Here is a 19,833-nt window from a genome sequence, read left to right as displayed (position 1 = left end):
GCATTTTCCCATCTGTAGGTGCTTGGTTAGCTCTTCTCAGCCTAAGAGAGTTTTGCCCCAGATAAATGTACTTACTTCACTCTTCATCCTCTTCCTTAACTTTCCGTTCAACTATCAGCCTCATCATGTGGCCTTGTCTGACCACCCATTAAATTTACTCTCCACCCACACTCCTGACAACCTCTTTACCTCGCCTTTTTTTTTAAGTAGAACTTAGTCATCTTCTAAAATGATAAAAAATTTACTTTTTTATTATATTCATTGCTTATTGTCTTTTTCTTTTCTGCAATATAAGCTCCATGAGGACACGGATCTTTGGCTTGTCCTCTATGTATCAAAAAGGCCTTAAATGGTGCCTGACACATTATAGACACTCCATACGAATGAGCAAAATGAATAAACATAACCAATCTTCCACTCCTAAATATCCTGCTCATTCTGTTTCTTTATTATTCCCTGTTTCTCTTTCTCTCTCTTACACATGTACACTCACATACATATTAACTTAAAAACATAGTAGCTCTTCCCTTCAATATCTCAGATCTTGACTAAATGGATACATGGCTAGAAGTAGCAAATGGATACTTTAGCTCCACAAGAGATCTCTCTACTGCAAAGAGTCCATTGTGGAAATAAATGAAGACCAACCAAATGAGCAGAAGCAAAAGGTAGTTATTCAGAGTTTTAGCAAGGAAGTCAGCCATCATCACTCATGGGTTTGGCAGAGTCAAACATTGGCAGAGTCAAAGGCAGGCAGAAGCGTAGAAAAAAAGAGAAGGATTCCACCCTGATGTGAGCCATTAGCAGGCAGAAGCTGTAGATGAGCTGATAAGACGTGGGGCATTTTATCTGATTACTTGGGGGGACATATTTGCATTCTCTGGTTGGTAGTAAGTCAGACAAAAATTGTGGAAACTTTCAGTTATTAATCAAGTCTGGCGTTTTTGGTTTAAGGGTTACTATAGGCTCTTGGATTGTTACAACATATTGCAGTCTGACTTCTTACACGTTTGACTTACGGATAGCAGGCTGGGTTCCTGAAGGGCTGGCTACTGCAGACAATGGACTGGTTTCCCCACTGGTTGCTGCAGGCTATGGGTCAGAGTTCTAGATTGTAGATCATTTTACTGTTGTCCATTTGTACTTTCTGTCTCACTATATATAAAACAAATGGACAGAGAGAGCAGTGCTTAAAAGATGGAAAAAACAATGCGTATCTACACATCTATTAACGAAATTAGATTTAAAAGTAGTCTCTAAATAATCTTTTTTAACAACCATTATCACTTTTTCAAATTCTGTAGACTTCCAGAATCTGTGAATCACTTTAAGGCTGGAGTTTGGGGGGAAAAAAAAAAACCTAAATGCAATCCTTTCTGCTTCTGAGATTTTTCTCATTGGGTTATAAAATTTTTTGAGGGTAAACCACTCAGATGTATTTGAGGATAAGATAACAATCCATTGATCATGTAAGCCTTGGGCTAAGACCTATATTCATTGGTTTCCAACATCCATTCTTACTCTGCTCCAATCTGGTTTCCACACTGCAACTATTAATATGTGTAAAACCTAGGGGCACCTGGGTGGCTCAGTGGGTTAAGTGTCTGACTTCGGCTCAGGTCATGATCTCACAGTCCATGGGTTAGAGCCCCGTGTCAGGCTCTGGGCTGACAGCTCAGAGCCTGGAGCCTGCTTCGGATTCTGTGTCTCCCTCTCTGCCCCTCCCCTGCTCACTCTCTGTCTCTGTCTCTGTCTCTGTCTCTCTCTCTAAATAAAATAAAGACATTAAAAAAATATATATGTAAAATCTAGAGTAAAGGCAGATCTTATTAAAACTTTACCTCATTTAGTCACTTCATTGATTTATTATTGCTCTGAGGGTAAAGTATAAGACCATTAATATAGACAACAAGACTCCTAACTGACTTGGTTTTACCTTCCTTTTCTGCTTCTCCTCATCCCCAAATCCATGTTTTTGTTCTAATTACTCTGGGAACTGCCATTTGTGCTGGCCATGTTCCCTCTCACCAATTTGGATTTCCCTGCACTTTCTCGGTTTCTAAAACATTTCCCCATCTCACCCCCGCCATTGTTTCGATTAGTTAACGTATTTTCGTGCTATCAATATCAGCTGGGGTTTTTGCTAACTTTATATGTCTCTGTAACTACCGTAGCATCATGTATATTTTCATCTTAACACATTTCAGTTGTTGTTAAGACTCAAACAAATAAATGTTATGCTTGCCTTCTCCACAAGACTGATGCTTTACAAAGACAATAACAATGATATTTTGAACACTATTTTCACCTTGGTGCCTAACATAGTCCTTGATACATAATGAATACCCAACAAACGCTGTTTAATGAAAGAACCAGTTAATGACTGTTAAGAATACACACAAGAGTAAAATAGGAACAGTAATCTGAAGGGGCTTACAGTCTAGCCAGGAGTTAAAAGAAATCAGACACAAATAGTACAAAGTAATATGAAATAATCATAGAACAGAAAACAATTAACTGAAGAATAAGGTCAGTTTCTCAAACAGTATGTTCCTTGAGTGGGGCTAGAGGATTTTTTCAGATGTTGAGGAAGAAATGAAAATCAATGGTACCTTCTCATCTATGATTGCTGTAACACAGACTTTATACATGTTTTTTGTAATCTGCAACTATTGTTTATTATCCATAATAATGCTCCTCTGTTCACTGGGCATGATGATTTATGGTTGAGTCATAGACTGTATAAAATGTTTTGAAAAGAAATAATGAAATTAAACAGTGATTTCCTTTACTATTCTTAGTGTAAAATTAAAAAGGGGGGAAAGGAAAAGAATAATCTTCCATAATGCTCATAAATCAAGTTATTTAAAGCTATTCTTTGATGGATAGAGAAATATTGAACTAGGCAAAGTAAGATCTGAAAACTAAGAAAAAGTGTGGTTATGAGACAGGGTTTTATTGGGTTTTTCCTACAGCACTCAGTCACCCTTGCTGTTCTCAGTACAAGAGGAAAAAACAACACCCTGTAAGTCGCTGCTGAAAATACAAACTTTCTTTAATTCCAAAATATTTCTTCTTTGAAGAACTGTATACTTAAAAGCCAATAGTTTTATACTCTTTAACAGCCTTGCCTTTTCAAATAGTAGCCTTTATAATAGAGAATCACTTGCCCCAAATATTAATATGTCTAAAGCTTTTAGGAATCAATACATTTTAGGTAATTCAATGCTCAAATACAAGCCTTTAACTAACACACAATATCTCTTTTTATATGGTGCAAGTTTATAAAAGTGGTAGTGCTTCCTGATCCACAGATTTGCTCATGAGAAACAACAAAATCCTTTAACATTGCAATGGTGATCTATTACCATTAACTGTATTTTAGAAGACCCCTGAAGAGAAATACAGTGTCATGAGTTTCCTTTAAGTCTTTACTTACAGAGAAAATATAATATATTCCCAATCCCATCTGAATATTCAACAATTTTTCCGGTTCTATTTGATTAAATTCCAGCGGATTCTACCACGGGGAGTAGTATTTGCAACATCACTGGAAAAACTGAGGGAGATGTTGAAACACAGACTGAACAGTACTGGTCTTTGAAGATTTTTCTTTTTTCTTCTAATATTATTGTCATGGAAATGGAAGGAGGACTGATGACAATGTCTTTTTAGTAAGAGTCCAGCAGCACTGCATCTGATGTGCTCATCAAGAGCTGAGACATCTATTTAAATATCTTAAGTCTGGGGGGTTTGTGTTTCCTTTTATCTCCTTTAATGCCTAGTCACATTTTAATTGTAATCACTTTATATGGTGATAAATGTCATTCTGTTAAGAGAGAATTAAAAAAGAACCTTGCCACTTGTCATAAATACGTCTTGAGTAGGGTATATAAATGAACAAAAGACAGTACGTGCAAAGGCTTTTGACAGGGACTCATGTTTGAATGGAAGCTTAATGTCCCTAGTATCGCTTTTTAGCACTGTCTCAGAGACAACTTAGAAGACAATGGTGTCCTTTTCCATTCCCTGTGGAAATGATCTATTGATATATTGTAAGGAAGATAGATCGGTATCTAAACTTAAGTTTATCTATAAAGTGTTTTCATCTCAAATGTACAATTGTTGATTGTGCACTCAGTGAAACTACGTGGAATAATTAATTTTGACATTTCCCCATACTTTATATTACGGACTTGTGGAAAAGTTATTTTTAAAAACAGACTTATCCATACAAACAAGTGCCATTCTTAGTGTTTAATTGCTATGGCTTATGTGTATTAGCTGAGTATGTGACCCATTTTGTTTTCAATTTTTTTTTATTTTTTTAAGGAACTTCTGAGTAAGAACATCCACACAGCTGGATGACCTAACTTGACCTTCTGCCCAGGTCCACACTCAAACTTTTCTTACAGTTCTCTGTGAACATCAGGTGTCAGCACAGGGCAATCTACTTGCAATTATTCCCAGTATGCCATTCCCTAAATTAGTATAAACTCATTAGAACACTACTTTTGTGTTCTTGATTAATTACCATCTACAATAGTCTCCTTGTTGATTTCTTATCCTTTCTTCACCTCTTTTATATTTTACAGTGTGAGCTTTGATGGCAGGAGGCCGAATTAAATTAGGCAGGGGCCTAATTTTCTTTTACTTAGAGATAGATCTGGTCTATTTACATCAATAAATAATAGAAATGATAGAGAAAACAAAGGAAACTACTTTCTCATCTATGGGTGATATGTAAGTGTGTGTACGTATATGTACGTGTGTGTATTGCTATTCATTAAGACATTTTTGGGTAGGTATATAAAGTATACACATTATTGCATTCCTTAAATTGTTAATAAAAATTAAATGTTAACATAGTTAAAAAATACTTTAGAAAAACAGGAGCCCTATCCATGTTCTCCAGGTCCCTCTCTGAGAGGCATTTAACTTTTCCAGACTGACAGTATTTACATTTATAGATCTAACTAATGTACATATACTTTTACATCTTGATGTTTTTTTTTCTATTTTAGACATTATTAATTAAATTTCCATACTCAAAGAAAAGGATTTTTCCCTCTCCCATTCTGTTCTCCTTCATTTTCCCCCTTATTATAATTGCTTGTGAATCACAATTCATTGCTAAGTCATATTTACCCCATATCACATCCTTTCTTGTACAAAATTGTGTTGTCCCTGGAAGTAACAAATATCTCTTTTAGATTTCTTCATTTGCTTAGTTCTAGTCACCATTTTATTCCCAAATTCCAATGTAAAGTGTCAAACTCTTTGTAACATATCTTAGTTCAGAAATAGTTAACAGTTTTATTGAGATACAATTCACATACCATACATTTCACCTATCCGAAGTATATAACTCAATGGCTTTTAGAATATTCAGATGTGTGTCTCCATCACCACACTCTAACTTTAGAAGATTTTCATCACTTCAAAAAGAAATGTGATCCCTCTCAACCATCACTCTCAACCCCCCTAACCCCCAGCCCTAGGTAACTGTTTGTCTATTTTCTGTCTATAGATTTGCCTATTCTGTACATTTCATATAAATGATATAATGCAATATGTAGTCCTTTGTGACTTCTTTTTTGTATTAATAATGCATCCACATCATGGGCAAACCATGCAGTATTTAATACATAGTAGCAGAATATTTACTATTGAAAATTGAAAAGATGTGAGTTCTTTGTGTGCAACCTTTCATTTATGCATGTGAGAGGGTTTTCTTTTTTAATATTTCTACATTATAGTACTTGTTTTGCTTGTTGGTGGTGTTTGCTTATTTAATACATTCCTTCAGGGACAGAAATTACATGCTGGTTTTTTTCCCCCTAGGAAGTGTGTCTTGGGTTTTTCCCTTATTATTTTCTTTACCTTTTTTTCCCCTCTTCTTTTTTTGGTGGTGGTGGTGGTTATGTTTAAATGAAGTTGCTTTTACAACACCAAAGACTTAATCATCCATTTCCTAGATAAAAGGTAGCTACTTTTCTGCATGGACCTCAAGTATATTGTAGTATAGAGGTGGAATTTAAGGAAAGGTATTAAGCAGACTGTGTTTTAGCCTATGGGCAAGTAATAAATTGTATCATTTATCTCGAATGTATCATAGATAAGCTGCTATATAATGATTGCCACTTCCGATAGCTGTGAAATTAGGTGACTAGTTGTTACTTAACCTTCTAATTGCTGTATAAGTCTAATTACATGAAATAGAGGTTGGGGTTTTGATTTTTTACTTTGCTTTTCTGTTTGGAGTGTCATTGTAACTACTGTATTGTAAATGATGGAAAATAAATGCATATGTTAAAAAAATAAATAAATATGCTAAACAAAGAAAAAAACAAAAACAAAAAACAAAAACAAAAAAAATAATGCATCCACTTTCATTTCTGATGTCAGTTCACTGTCTCTCTCTCTCTGGTCTAGCTAAAACTGTGTCAATTTTCTTGATTGTTTGTTTTGAAGAAACCAATTTTTGTTCTATTGTTTTTCTATATTCTACTTCTTTTATTTCCACTCTAATTTGTATTATTTCTTTTCATCTGCTGGCTTTGACTTTAGCTTACTCTTGTTTTTCTTGTTATATACAGTTTAACTTGGGTTTTTGATTTGCGACCATTCTTCTTTTTAACAGAAACAGGGATAGGCACACCTGGGTGTCTTAGTTGGTTAAGCGTCAGACTCTTGATTTTATCCCAGGTCATGACCTCACAGTTGGTAAAATTGAGCCCCACATGGGAGTCTGCTTGGGATTCCCTTTTTCTCTGACCTTCCCCTGCTTGAACTCTTTCGCTCTCTGTCTCTCTCTCAAAAAATAAATAAACATTATAAAACATAGTCAGATATAGTTATAAAATAACCTTAGGGCACTCCTTTTTTATTTCTAATGCTAAGAATTTATTTTTATTTATTTATTATTTTTATTTAAATTTTAGTTAGCTAATATACAGTGCACAATTGGTTTCAGGATGAGAATTCAGTGATTCATCACTTACATACAACACCCAATGCTCATCACGAGTGCCCTCCTTAGTACCCATCTCCCATCTAGCCCACCACCCACCCACCTCTCTTCATCAACCCTCAGTTTACTCTCTATTGCTCAGAGTCTCTTGTGGTTTGTTTCCTTTTTTTCTCTTCCCCCCTTCCCATTTATTCATCTGTTTTGTTTCTTAAACTCTACATATGAGTGAAAGAATACATTTGTCTTTTTCTGACCAACTTATTTCGCTTAGCATGATACATTTTGGCTCCATTCACATTGTTGCAAATGGCAAGTCCATTATTGCTGATGGCTGAGTAATATTCGTTGTGTATCTATACCACATCTTCTTTATCCATTCATCAGACCATGGACATTTGGGCTCTCTCCATAGTTTGGCTAGTGTTGATAATGCTACTATAAACCTTCGGGTGCATGTTTCTTTTTCTGTGATTGATTTCTAGTTTAATTTAATTCTGTTTGGAGAAGATACTTTGTGTGATTTCAGTCTTTTTACAGGGGTCTGACTGACCCTTTTATAAATATATAAAGTCCTTCATTGCCTCTTATAACAATATTTTACTTAAAGTCTATTTGGTCTAATATTAGCATAGACATGCTAGCTCTTGTGGTTATGGTTTGCTTGGAATATATTTTCCCATCTCTTTCTTTCAACCTATTAGATTCTTTGACTTTTAAGTAAGTCTCTTGTAGATATCATATAGATGGGGCCTATTTATTTATCCATTCTTTGAATTTCTGTCTCTTATCTGAAAACTTTATTTACATTTTAAGTTAATTACATATAGGCAAGAACTTACTTCTGCATTTTGCTATTTATTTTCTATATGTTATATCTTTTTCCATTGTTCTAGATTCTTTCATTAAGGACTTATTTTTAATTAATTAATTAATTTTTATTTTAAACATTTATCTTGGGGCACCTGGGTAGCTCAGTCGGTTGAGTGTCCAACTTCAGCTCAAGTTATGATCTCACAGTTCGTGGGTTTGAGCCTCACGTTGGGCTCTGTGCTGACAGCTCAGAGCCTGGAGCCTGCTTCTGATTCTGTGTGTCCCTCTCTCTCTGCCTCTCCCCTCTTCATGATCTGTGTCTCTCTGTCTCTCAAAAATAAATAAATATTTTAAAACATTTTAATAAAAAAATAAAAATTTATTGTGAGAGAGATAGCAAGCAAGCAGGAGAGGCACAGAGAGAGAGGGAGACAGAATCCCAAGCAGGTTCCATGTCCTCAGTGTAGAGCCCAATGCAGGGCTTGAATTCAGGAACCGCAAGATTATGACCTGAGCCAAAATCAACAGTTGGACACTTAACCAACTGAGCCACCCAGCCACCCCTTACTGGTTACCTTTGAAATGATAATTAACATCTCAAACTTGTAACAACCTAGTTTGAAATTTACTTAGTTTCAATAGTACGCATTTCCCCTGCTGCTATAGCCCTCCATTCCTCATCACATGTGCCTAGTAACATAGATTTAAAATTATTATTTTATATATTTGTTTTTTAAATTTTAAAGAAACAAAAAGAGAAGTTACAGACCAAAAATATAATAATACTGGTTTTTATATTTACATATTTAGTTAATTTTATTTGTATTCTTTAAGTTATTATCTAGCATCTTTTCATTCACTCTGAAGGACTCTCATTAGCATGTTTGTAAGGGAAGACTACTAGTAATGATCTCCCACAACTATTGTTTCTCTGGGAATGTTTCAAATCTTTCATTTTGCAGGATACTATGCTAAATATAAAATTCCTTTTTCACAGGTTTTTCTTTTCTTTTCTTTTTTTCTTTTCTCTTCTTTCCTTTTTTCTTTCAGTGCCTGAAATCTATTACCCTATTGCCTTATGGCCTCCATAGTTAATGATAACAAATGATATGTTAATCTTGTGGATTTCCTTTTATGTTATGATTTGCTTCTCTTATGAGGCTTTCAAAATTCTCTTGGCCTTTATCTTTTGACAATTTGATATAAAGTGTCTGTATGTGGAAGTCTGTTGCTTCATCCTACTTGGAGCTTGTTGAGTTTCTTGGGTGTCTAGATCCATAATTTTCATCAACTTTGGAAAGCTTCTGTACATTATTTCTTCAAATATTCTGTCCCATTCTCTTTTTCTTGTGGAACTTCTATTATGTGTATATATGTGTATTTGATGGTGTCCCACAGTGTCTTAGGCTCAGTCCAATTATTTTCATTCCTTTTTTTTTCTGACACTTCAGAGTAGACAAATTTATTGACCTAACTTTAAGTTTGATTCTGTGGCTTGTTCACATTTGCTTTTCAATTCCTACGATGAATGTACCATTTCAGTTATTATGCTTTTCAGCTCCAAAATTTCTTTTTGGTTTTTTATTGTGATTTTTCTCTCTTTATTGATATTCTCTTTTTGTTGAGATATTGTTCTCTGGATTTCCTTTAGGTTTCTGTTCATGGTTTCCTTTATCTGTTTAAGCATATTTAAGATAGTTGACTTAAAATCTTTGCCTTACAAGTCCAATGTTTATGTTACATTAGGGATAGTTTCTGTTAATCCACCTCCTCTCCATTTATTTCCTGTGAATGGGTCATACTTTCTTATTTCTAGAATACGTCTTAATGAATTGTTGAAAACTGGATATTTTGAGTGTTATGATATGGAAACCCTGGAAATCAGGTTCTACATTGTCCCAGAATTCTTTATGTTTTATGTGGAGTTGTAATTGTTTATTTGCTTACTAACTTTTTTAAACTTTCTTTGGTCACCATTGTATTTCTTATCATGTGTGGTTTCTTAAGTCTCTTTTCTTTTGACTTAGTGGCTAGCTATTGGTTTAATATAGATTTCCATAAATGCTTTGAATAAAAATAAAGAAAGAAGAAAAAAATTAAAAATCCTTTTGTTGAAACATTCCTTCAGCATACAGCCAGGTAATTTACAACTCTGTCTTAGCTTTTATTTTTTTCCAGCCTTACTAAGATATAATTGCCTGTATAACATTGTGTAAGTTTGTGTATAACATATTGATTTGATACACATATATTGCAAAATGATTTCCACGTTAAATTAGTTACTACATTCTTTGTGTAACATAATAATGTGTGTGTACACACATGCTTTGTAGTGATAACATTTAAGATCTAGTCTGTTAGCAGTTTTCAAGTATTATTATTATGTTATTATTGTTAGTTACTATCAAGTATTATTAGTTATTATTAGTTATTAGTTAAGATCTAGTCTGTTAGCAGTTTATAATTCGGTGTTGCTATAGTCACCATGCTATATAGTAGACGCTCAAAACTTATTAACTTATAACTAGTAGTTTGTAGCCTCTGAGCAACATCTCTCCATTTACTCACCTTATAGCCCTTGACAACCAATATTCTGCCCTGTTTCTATTAATTCGGCTTTAGATTCTAAATATGAGTGAGATCGTGGGTGTGCAGGTATCTCTTCAAGATAGTAATTTCATTTCCTTCAGATAAATACCCAGAAGTGGGATTGTTAGATTACACAGTAGTTCTATTTTTAATTTCTTGAGGAATCTTCAAACTGGTTTCTGTAGTGTCATAATTTAAATTCCCTCCAACAGTGTACATGGCTTCCCTTTCTTAACACACTTGCCAACACTTCTTTTCTTTTGGTTTTTGATAACAGTCTTTATTATGTGTATGAGGAGCTATCTTATCGTGGTTTTTATTTGCATTTGTCTCATGATTAGAAATGTTGAACATTTCACCTATTGGTCATTTGCATGTCTTCTTTAGAAAATGTCTATTCAGGTTTTTTGCAAATTTTTTTATCAGTTTGTTTTTTTTTAACCAATGAGCGGTGAATTTACTACATATTTTAGACACTGTCCCTCCTCAGACGTTTTAGCAAACATTTTCTCCCTCTCCATATGTTGTCTTTTAATTTTGTTGATTCTTTTATTCTTCAGAAGCTTTTTATTTTGATGTAGTTCTACTAGTTTATTTTTATTTTTGTTGCTTGTGCTTTTGGTATCGTATCCAAAAACTTGTGGCCAACAACCGTGTCAAAGAGCTGTTCCCTATGTTTTCTTCAAGGAGTTTTATGGCTTCAGATTTTACATTTAAGTCTAATTCATTTCAAACTATGTTTTATGAGCAAGGTAAATTAGGAGTCCAATTTCATTCCTTTGCATATGAACATCCAGTTTTACCAACACCATTTAGGAAGAAACTATGTTTTTCTCATTGATTATTCTTGACTCCCTTATCAAATATTAGTTGATTATTTATACAAGGGATTGTGTTTGGGCTCTTGATTCTGTACTATTTATCTATGTATCTGGCTTTTTAAAAATACATACATAGTTATTTTTTTTATTCAAATGAGTGCACACTATATACATTATTCTGTAACTTGTTTTCCTCACTTACTAGCCCCACACTCTTCAGGGCTTTGTTGCTACTCACAGAGGACAGCAGCATCTCCTCAGGTCTGACTGTCTCAGTTGCATCTACTTTCATACAATCCAAATGTGGAAGGCAGAACACTGGTCCCTAGTATTTGTCTACATCATAATCCCTGGCACCTGTGAAAATGTTTTCTTACAGAGCAAAAAATAACTTTGCCAATATGATTAAGTTATGGATTTAAAAACTTGAGATATAATTTACATACCATAAAATTCATCATTTTAAGCATATGATTTTAGTAGTTTTTAGTATAGTCACAGAGTTGTGCAACCATTACTACAATCAATTTTGGAACATTTTCATTATCCTAAAAAGATACTCTAGGTCCAATGACTGACTTCTCATTTCTCTCCAGTTCTCTCGGTCTTTGGAGACCAGTAATCTACTTTCTGTCTACATTGAGTTGTCTATATTGAAGGGAAATGTCTTATTGAATATCCTTTTTGACTGGGTTTTTTTCCTGTGGAGAATGTTTTCAACATCTATCCACATTGTAGCATGTATCAGTACTTCATTCCTTTTTATTGCTAAATAATATTCATTGTTTGGTCATATCATAGTTTATTTATCCATTTATCTATTGATGGAGATTTGAATTGTTTCCACTTTATAGCTATAATGATTAATGTTGTCTGAACATTCATGAACAAGTTTTTGTATGACAGTTATTATTTCTCTAGGGTTTAACCTAAGAATAGAATTGCTGAGTCATATCATACCCATGTTTATGCCAAACTGTTTTCAAAAGAGGCTGCACCATTCACATTACCACCAGCAAAATATGAAGTAACTAAAGAGATTTCCTCAGTCTGAGGATTTCTTTCTGAGAAATGATGATAACATCTTGAACTGAAATGAAGGGGTAACATAAAGCATTTAACAGAGATTTCATTTAGGGAAATGTACCTCTGACAGTAAATACATTTTGAAGCCTGATTTTATTACACACTTAGTATAGATCAAAGACTCTGGAATAATAATGCAGTTGTTCCTCAGAATTGCTGTGTTTCTTTCTGTGTATCTGTTTTTATACAAATTACATACAGTTTTGATTACTATAGCTTTGTAATAAAGTTTTAAATCAGAAAGTACGGTGCCTCCAGCTTTGTTTTTCTTTCTTAGGAATTTTTAGCTATTTGGGGTTTTTATAATTCCACAAACATTTCAGGATTTTTTTCTATTTCTGTGAAAAATGCCATTGAAGTTTTAGTTACATTGCACTGAATGTGTAGGTAGCTTTGGGTAGGAAGGGCATCTTAACAATATTAATTTTTCTTATCCACAATCATGAGATAATTTCCACTTACTTATGTCTTCTTCAGTTTCCTTCTTCAATGTCTTATAGTTTTCACTGCACAGATCTTTCACTTCCTGGATTAAATTTATTTCTAAGTATTTCTTTAAGTTTCTGATGTTGTAAATATAATTGTTTTCTTTCTTTTTCAGATAGCTTACTGTCAGTGTATAAAAACACAACTGATTTTTCTATGTTGATTTTGTGTCCTTCAACTTCACTGAATTCACTTATTCTGAGAGCTTTGTGCTGGACACCTGAGAACCTTCAATAAATAAGACCATATCATCTGCAAATAGAAACAGTTTTGCTTTTTCCTTTCCACATTGAATGGTCTCTTATTTATTTTTCTTGCCTGACTGTTATGGCTAAAACTTTCAGTGCTATGTTGAATAGGAGTGGTGAAATTGAGCACCTTTGTTATGCTTCTGATTATAGAGGGAAAGCTTTCAACCTTTCACTGATGAATATGATGTTAGCTGTGGGCATGTCATATGGTCATATCATGGTGAGTTTTGTTCCTTCCATACCTGATTTGTTAATAGTTTTTAGCATGAAAGGATATTGAAATTTGTCAAATGCTTTTTCCCACATCTATTGAGATGTTTATATGGCTTTATTCATTTTATTAATGTGATTACCACATTTATTGATTTGCATATGCTCACCCATCCTTGCATACCAAACATATATCCTACTTGATCTTGGTGTGTGATTCTATTCTTTTTTTTTTTTTAAGTTTATTTTGGGAGAGAGACAGAGAGTGAGTAAATGGGAGAGGGGCAGAGAGGGAAAGACAGAATCCCAAGCAGGTTCTATGTTTTCAATGCCAAGCCTGATGCAGGGCTTGAACTCACAAATCTGAGATAATGACCTGAGCCAAGATCACAAGTGAGACACCTAACTGACTGAGCCACCCAGGCACCCCAGTGTATTATCCTTTTTTTTTTAAATGTTTCATTTATTTTTGATACAGAGAGAGACAGAGCATGAGAGGGGGAGGGACAGAGAGAGAAAGAGACACAGAACCAGAAGTAGGCTCCAGGCTCTGAGCTAGCTGTCAGCACAGAGCCCGACGCGGGGCTCAAACCCACGAACGTGAGATCTGACCTGAGCCAAAGTCGGAGGCTTAATTGACTGAGCCACCCAGGTGCCCCTATTATCCTTTTAATATACTGTTGAATTGGGCTTGCTAGTATTTTATGTAACACACAGTGTAGTATTGGTTTCAAGAGTTGAACCCAGTGATTCATCATTTACATATAACACCCAGTGTTCATCCCAACAAGTGCCCTCAATTCCCATCACCCTTTTGGCCCTTCCCCCAACCCACCTCCCCTCCAGCAACCCTCAGTTTGTTCTCTGTCTTTATGAGTCTCTTATGATTTGCCTCCTGTTTTTATCTTATTTTTCCTTCCTAGTTTGCTAGTATTTTGTTGAGAATTTTTGCATCTGTATTCCTCAATGATCTGCATTGCATCATTTCTTTCCTTGTAGTGTTCTTATCTGGTTTGGGCATCAGGGTAATGCTGTCCTTAAAAAATGAGTTTGGGAATATTTCCTCATCTTTAAATTTCTGGGAGACTTTAAGAAGGATAGGTATTAATTTTACTTTAAAAGTTTGATAGAATTTGCTAGTGAAACCATCTTTTCCTAATCTTTCTTTGTTGGAAGTTTTTGAATCACTGATTAGAGCACCTTATTCATTGTAACTCTGTTCAGATTTTCTATTTCTTCATCAAGTCCTGTTAGATTGTATTTTTCTAGGAATTTATCCATTTCTTCTAGGTTATGTTATTTATTTTGGTGTATGATTGTTCACAGTATTCTGTCACGATCCATTGCACTTCTGTAGTATCAGTTGTGATGTCTCTTCTTTCATTTCTGATTTTGAGTCTTTGTTGTTGTCAGTCTAGCTGAGGGTTTGTCAATTTTCTCTTTTATTTGCATCCCTTTTTTCTATTGCTTACCTGTTCTCTGTTTCTTTTACTTCTGCTCTGACTTGTTATTTCTTCCTTCTGCTAACTCGCTGTTTCATTTGTTCTTTTTGTGGCTCCTTTGGGTCTAAGGTTTACCTGATGAGATCTTTTTTCTTAATGTTGGTGCTTATCACTCAAAAGTGCCCTGTTAAAACTGCTTTTGATGCACCCCCTACATTTTGGTATGTTGTTTCCAGTTGTATTCGCTTCAAGATGCTTTAATTTTTATTATATTTTATTTCTTCCTTGACCTACTGGTTGTTCAGTAGTATGTTGTTTAATTTCCACATTTTGTGAATTTTCTAGTTTTCTTCCTGCTATTTCATACCACTGTGCTCAGCAAAGATAGTTGGTATGATTTCAATGGCTCCTACCTTCCTATCATCAGCATACCTCAGTACAGAAATGGGTCTCTTCCTAGTGCTCCATACAGCTGGGAGGCCAGGTTCTCACTCGCATGTGCTCATTTGTCTTTGTGAGGGAAGCTACGGCCTGACGGAGTTTCTCTTGGCCCTGGGCTGGGTCATCGAGGGAAGGGATGATGCGGGGAAAGTGAAACGCTTCCTCTTAGCGTCTTCATTGCATTTATTGATTTAATTTTATTTTTAATCTTGTAATGTTTATTAATTTTGAAAGAGACAGAGAGCAAATGGGGGTGGGGCCGAGAGAGTGGGAGACACAGAATCCGAAACAGGCACAGAGCCCGATGCAGGGCTCAAATTCAAGAGCCGTGAGATCATGACCTGAGCCAAAGTTGGATGCTTAACAGACTGAGCCACCCAGGTGCCCCTCTTCATTGCATTTAACTTGGGAGTTTTTCCCTCTAATGGTATGCTAGAGGTTCTCCCCTGGACTGCTGGACTTTCACAAAGGCACTCTCAAACACGGATGACTGTAAAAAGCAATGCTCTTAGAGACAAGATGGCAGAACACTCTTAATTCTCAATTTGATCCTTTCCTTCTTGTTTGCACAGACCAGAAGGATCAGCCAGAAGTGAAAGCATATACTCTTCTCAAGTGTTTACTAAGTATGCACACTGCCCTGTGCATCCACATGGCTTTCTAGATTCCTCAGTACACACAGAAACTTTTACAATCTCAATGCCCCAAAATACCAAATTCGCCAGCTTTTCCATCCAGGCTTTCAGCATGTCTATTGTTTTCCACCACTGTTATTTTATTCTCCAGGCAGAACAAGTTGTTCATTTGCCTATCAGTGTGTTTTTGATGAACATACTCCACACAGGCACTTCTCTGCAGTTAGTTCCAAGTTAGCTGAAATAAAGGTTAGACCCTTGCATCAGCCCTCCAGGGAACGCACAGACAGGTCAAAACAGACAAACATGATTCCTTGGGAACAAGGTCCACTCTGCTCCTTCTGGAACCAAGTACCCACTCCCCCAAAACGGGCTGCAGTTCTCAAGACTGCTAACAGTCTGGAGAGTAGGGGAGAACCAAGGTAAGTTAAATCGCCCCAAATCTCTCCTACCACGTTTCAATGGCTTTTCTCCCAGTTAAACCTTCGCTTGTTTGATTTCAACCCTTGGCTATCTTCCAGAATTCCTTCTACGGTTGAGTCTGACAGATTTGCCAGTTTCTCAGTGTTTCTGGTCACGAACAGGCCCCTGGAGTTCACGCTATTCAATTTATGCTGACTTCACTCCTCCTACGTTTTATACACAATCATGTTCAGCATTTCATATTTAAATTTTCAAAAGTCAAGAAACATATTCTTAACTATAGAGAACAAACTGCTGGTTACCAGAGGGGAGATGGGTTAAATAGCTGATGAGGATTATGGAATGCACTTGTGATAAGCTCTGGGTATTGTATGTAACGGATGAATCAGTATGTTGTGCATCTGAAACAAATATTACACTACATATTAACTAACGGGAATTTATTTTTCTTAATTTTTTTATTTATTTTTGAGAGACAGAGAGAGTGAGAGCAGGGGAGGGACAGAGAGAGAGGGAGACACAGAATCTGAAGCAGGCTCCAGGCTCTGAGCTAGCTGTCAGCACAGAGCTCAATGCGGGGCTCAAACCCACAAACTGTGAGATCATGACCTGAGCCAAAGCCAGACGCTTACCTGACTGAGCCACCCATGCGCCCCATGGAATTTAAGTTAAAACTTAAAAAAAAAAGAAAGCAATACCCAGCACTTAAAAAACTAAAATTGCAAACTTCGAAATATCTGGAAATTGCTAAAATTAATATAAAAAGTCAACCTCTCGATGCAGCTCCCAGATCCTTTCCCATCAGACAGAGTATATAGTAGGATACATTTTTTTACTGCCCATTATTACATTGCTCAAATTCGTCCATGGCTGCTCATCTATTATAACAAAGAAGCCATCCAAAGACCAAAGGTGGGCATGCAATTTCTGGTTTCAGTTGTGTTGTGTTTGTTTGTTTATAAATTTGTAGGTGTTTTTGTTTGGTTTTGATTGAACTTGAACTTTCCTCCTTCATAAGATTTTCTATAATGTAACACTCTACGCTAAAATACCTTTTATTCTCCAGTCTGTCCATACTTTCAGTTCATTGGCTTTTATCCAAAAATCTATATAAATCCATATCATATCCTTATTTTTATGATTTAGTTCCTCTGATGCCACAAGACACATAATTCTTAATTCCATTCATTGAACAGACTTACCTTTACCTTTTTTATTCAAAGTATAACCAGTGACTTGCAGACTGAATGTTGTCCTTCTGGCTTAAAACTGCTATCTGTAAACTGCTTGTTCGGCATCCTTGAGAAACGACCACAGGGCATGGGGTTTATTCAGCTATGTGGTTAGAGAACCCCTTGGGAGGCGGGAGGGATCTAATGAAGGGCCCAAAGGCATGGAAGCCACATTTTTATGTCTTGCAGTGGTCCATTTCCATTTGATGAGTATCTGTTGGATTTCTTTCCCAGTTAGAATGTTGTTTTTACATGATGCATGCCATGATGTGTATTTCAGATCTCAAAATAATTTCACATCCTTCTGTAACAGAAGCAGGCTTAACTAAAGCACAATAACAGGTGAACAACTGTCAGAGACTAGAACTGGGAATTGCATTAGGAAAATTTCAAGTAAAAAATCTAGTGGTTACTACTGGAAGGCAGTAACAAGGTTTTGGCCAAGGTCTCAGCAAGTATGGTGGGAGTTGCTGGCACTGCTATCATTTGAGCATCTTTGAGGTTGCAGGACTCCAGAAGTATCCATTGGGTAATGGCTTTTGAAGACTTCATGGTAGGCTACTATTCTTCAGAGTCCCATTCACATTCAACTGTTCTTTTTTCTGGTAACTTTGTAAGTGGGTACTAATTTTATGGCACAAAACAAACCAATTAGTTTTTGTTTCAATTTTTGAACTGGTAGAAACAGTAGCTTATTTTTGGTTGTTTGAGGAATGTTGCTAATGTCTCTGGGCCACATAATTCCCATGCATGTTACCATGTATTCTTTTTTTAAAATAGTTTATTGTCAAATTGGTTTCCATATAACACCCAGTGCTCTTCCCTACAAGTGCCCTCCTCCATTACACCACCTCCCTTCCCCCTTCCCCTCCCCCTTCAATCCTCGGTTTGTTTTCAGTATTCAAGAGTCTCTCAGGTTTTGCATCCCTCTCTCTCCCCAGCTCTCTTTCCCCCTTCCCTTCCCGATGATCCTCTATTAGGTTTCTCCTGTTAGACCTATGAGTGCAAACATATGGTATCTGTCCTTCTCTGCCTAACTTATTTCGCTTAGCATGACACCCTCAAGGTCCATCCACTTTCCTACAAATGGCCATATTTCATTCTTTCTAATTGCCATGTAATACTCCATTGTATATATGTATACCACATTTTCTTGATCCATTCATCAGGTGATGGATATTTAGGCTCTTTCCATGTTTTGGCTATTGTTGACAGTGCTGCTATGAACATTGGGGTACATGTGCCATATGTGTCAGCACTTATGTATCCCTTGGATAAATCCCTAGCAGTGCTATTGCTGGGTCATAAGGGAATTCTATGGATAGTTTTTTGAGGAACCTCCACACTGTTTTCCAGAGCAGCTGCACCAGTTTACATTCCCACCAACAGTGTATGAGGGTGCCCGTTTCTCCACATCCTCGCCAGCGTCTATAGGCTCTTGATTTGTTAATTTTAGCCACTCTGATTGGCGTGAGGTGGTATCTCAGTGTGGTTTTGATTTGTAATTCCCTTAGGATGAGAGATGCTGAGCATCATTTCATGTGCCATCTGGAGGTCCTCTTTGGAGAAGTGTCTGTTTATGTCTTCTGCCCATTTCTTCACTGGATTATTCATTTTTTGGGTGTGGAGTTTGGTGAGTTCCTTGTAGATTTTCGATACTAGCCCTTTATCTGATATATCATTTGCAACTATCTTTTCCCATTCCATTGGTTGCCTATTAGTTTTCTTGATTGTTTCTTTTGCAGTGCAGAAGCTTTTTATCTTGACGAGGTCCCAATAGGTCATTTTTGCTTTCATTTCCCTTGTCTTTGGGATGTGTCAGGTAGGGAATTGCTGTAGTTGAGGTCAAGGAGGCTGTTTCCTACTTTCTCCTGGAGGGTTTTGATGGTTTCCTGTCTCACCTTCAGGTCCTTCAATCATTTTGAGTTAATTTTTGTGTACGGTGTAAGAAAGTGGCCTAGTTTCATTCTTCTGCATGTTGCTGTCCAGTTCTCTCAGCACCACCTGCTAAAGAGGCTGTCTTTTTTCCATTGGATACACTTTCCTGCTTTGTCAAAAATTAATTGGCCGTACATTTGTGGCCTCAGTTCTGGGTTTTCTATTCTATTCCATTGGTCTATGTGTCTGTTTTTGTGCCAATACCATACTGTCTTGATAATGACAGCTTTGTAGTAGAGGCTAAAGTCTGGGATTGTGATCCTCCTGTTTTGGTTTTCTTCTTCAATATTACTTTGGCTATTCGGGGTCTTTTGTGATTTCATACAAATTTTAGGATAGCTTGTTCTAGCTTTGAGAAGAACGCTGGTGCAATTTTGATGGGGATTGCATTGAATGTGTAGATTGCTTTGGGTAATAATGACATTTTCACAATGTTTATTCTTCTGATCCATGAGCATGGATGTTTTTCCATTTCTTAATGTCTTCTTCAATTTCT

General features: G+C 36.1%; 1 long non-coding RNA gene across 1 annotated transcript in view; it reads right to left on the bottom strand.

Annotated features, from left to right (window-relative positions):
- LOC115279191 overlaps positions 1–19,833 on the bottom strand; it is a 119,566-nt gene that overhangs the window by 93,944 nt on the left and 5,789 nt on the right. Inside the window, exon 2 of the long non-coding RNA XR_003903279.1 lies at positions 1,020–1,155. This is a non-coding gene — a long non-coding RNA (uncharacterized LOC115279191). The remainder of the gene's footprint in view (positions 1–1,019; positions 1,156–19,833) is intronic.

This window comes from Suricata suricatta, chromosome 15, assembly GCF_006229205.1.
Source record: "Suricata suricatta isolate VVHF042 chromosome 15, meerkat_22Aug2017_6uvM2_HiC, whole genome shotgun sequence".
NCBI classification, from domain to species: domain Eukaryota; kingdom Metazoa; phylum Chordata; class Mammalia; order Carnivora; family Herpestidae; genus Suricata; species Suricata suricatta.
Note: the sequence above shows the minus strand (reverse complement) of the source record. Positions and strands in the feature narration are given on the sequence as shown.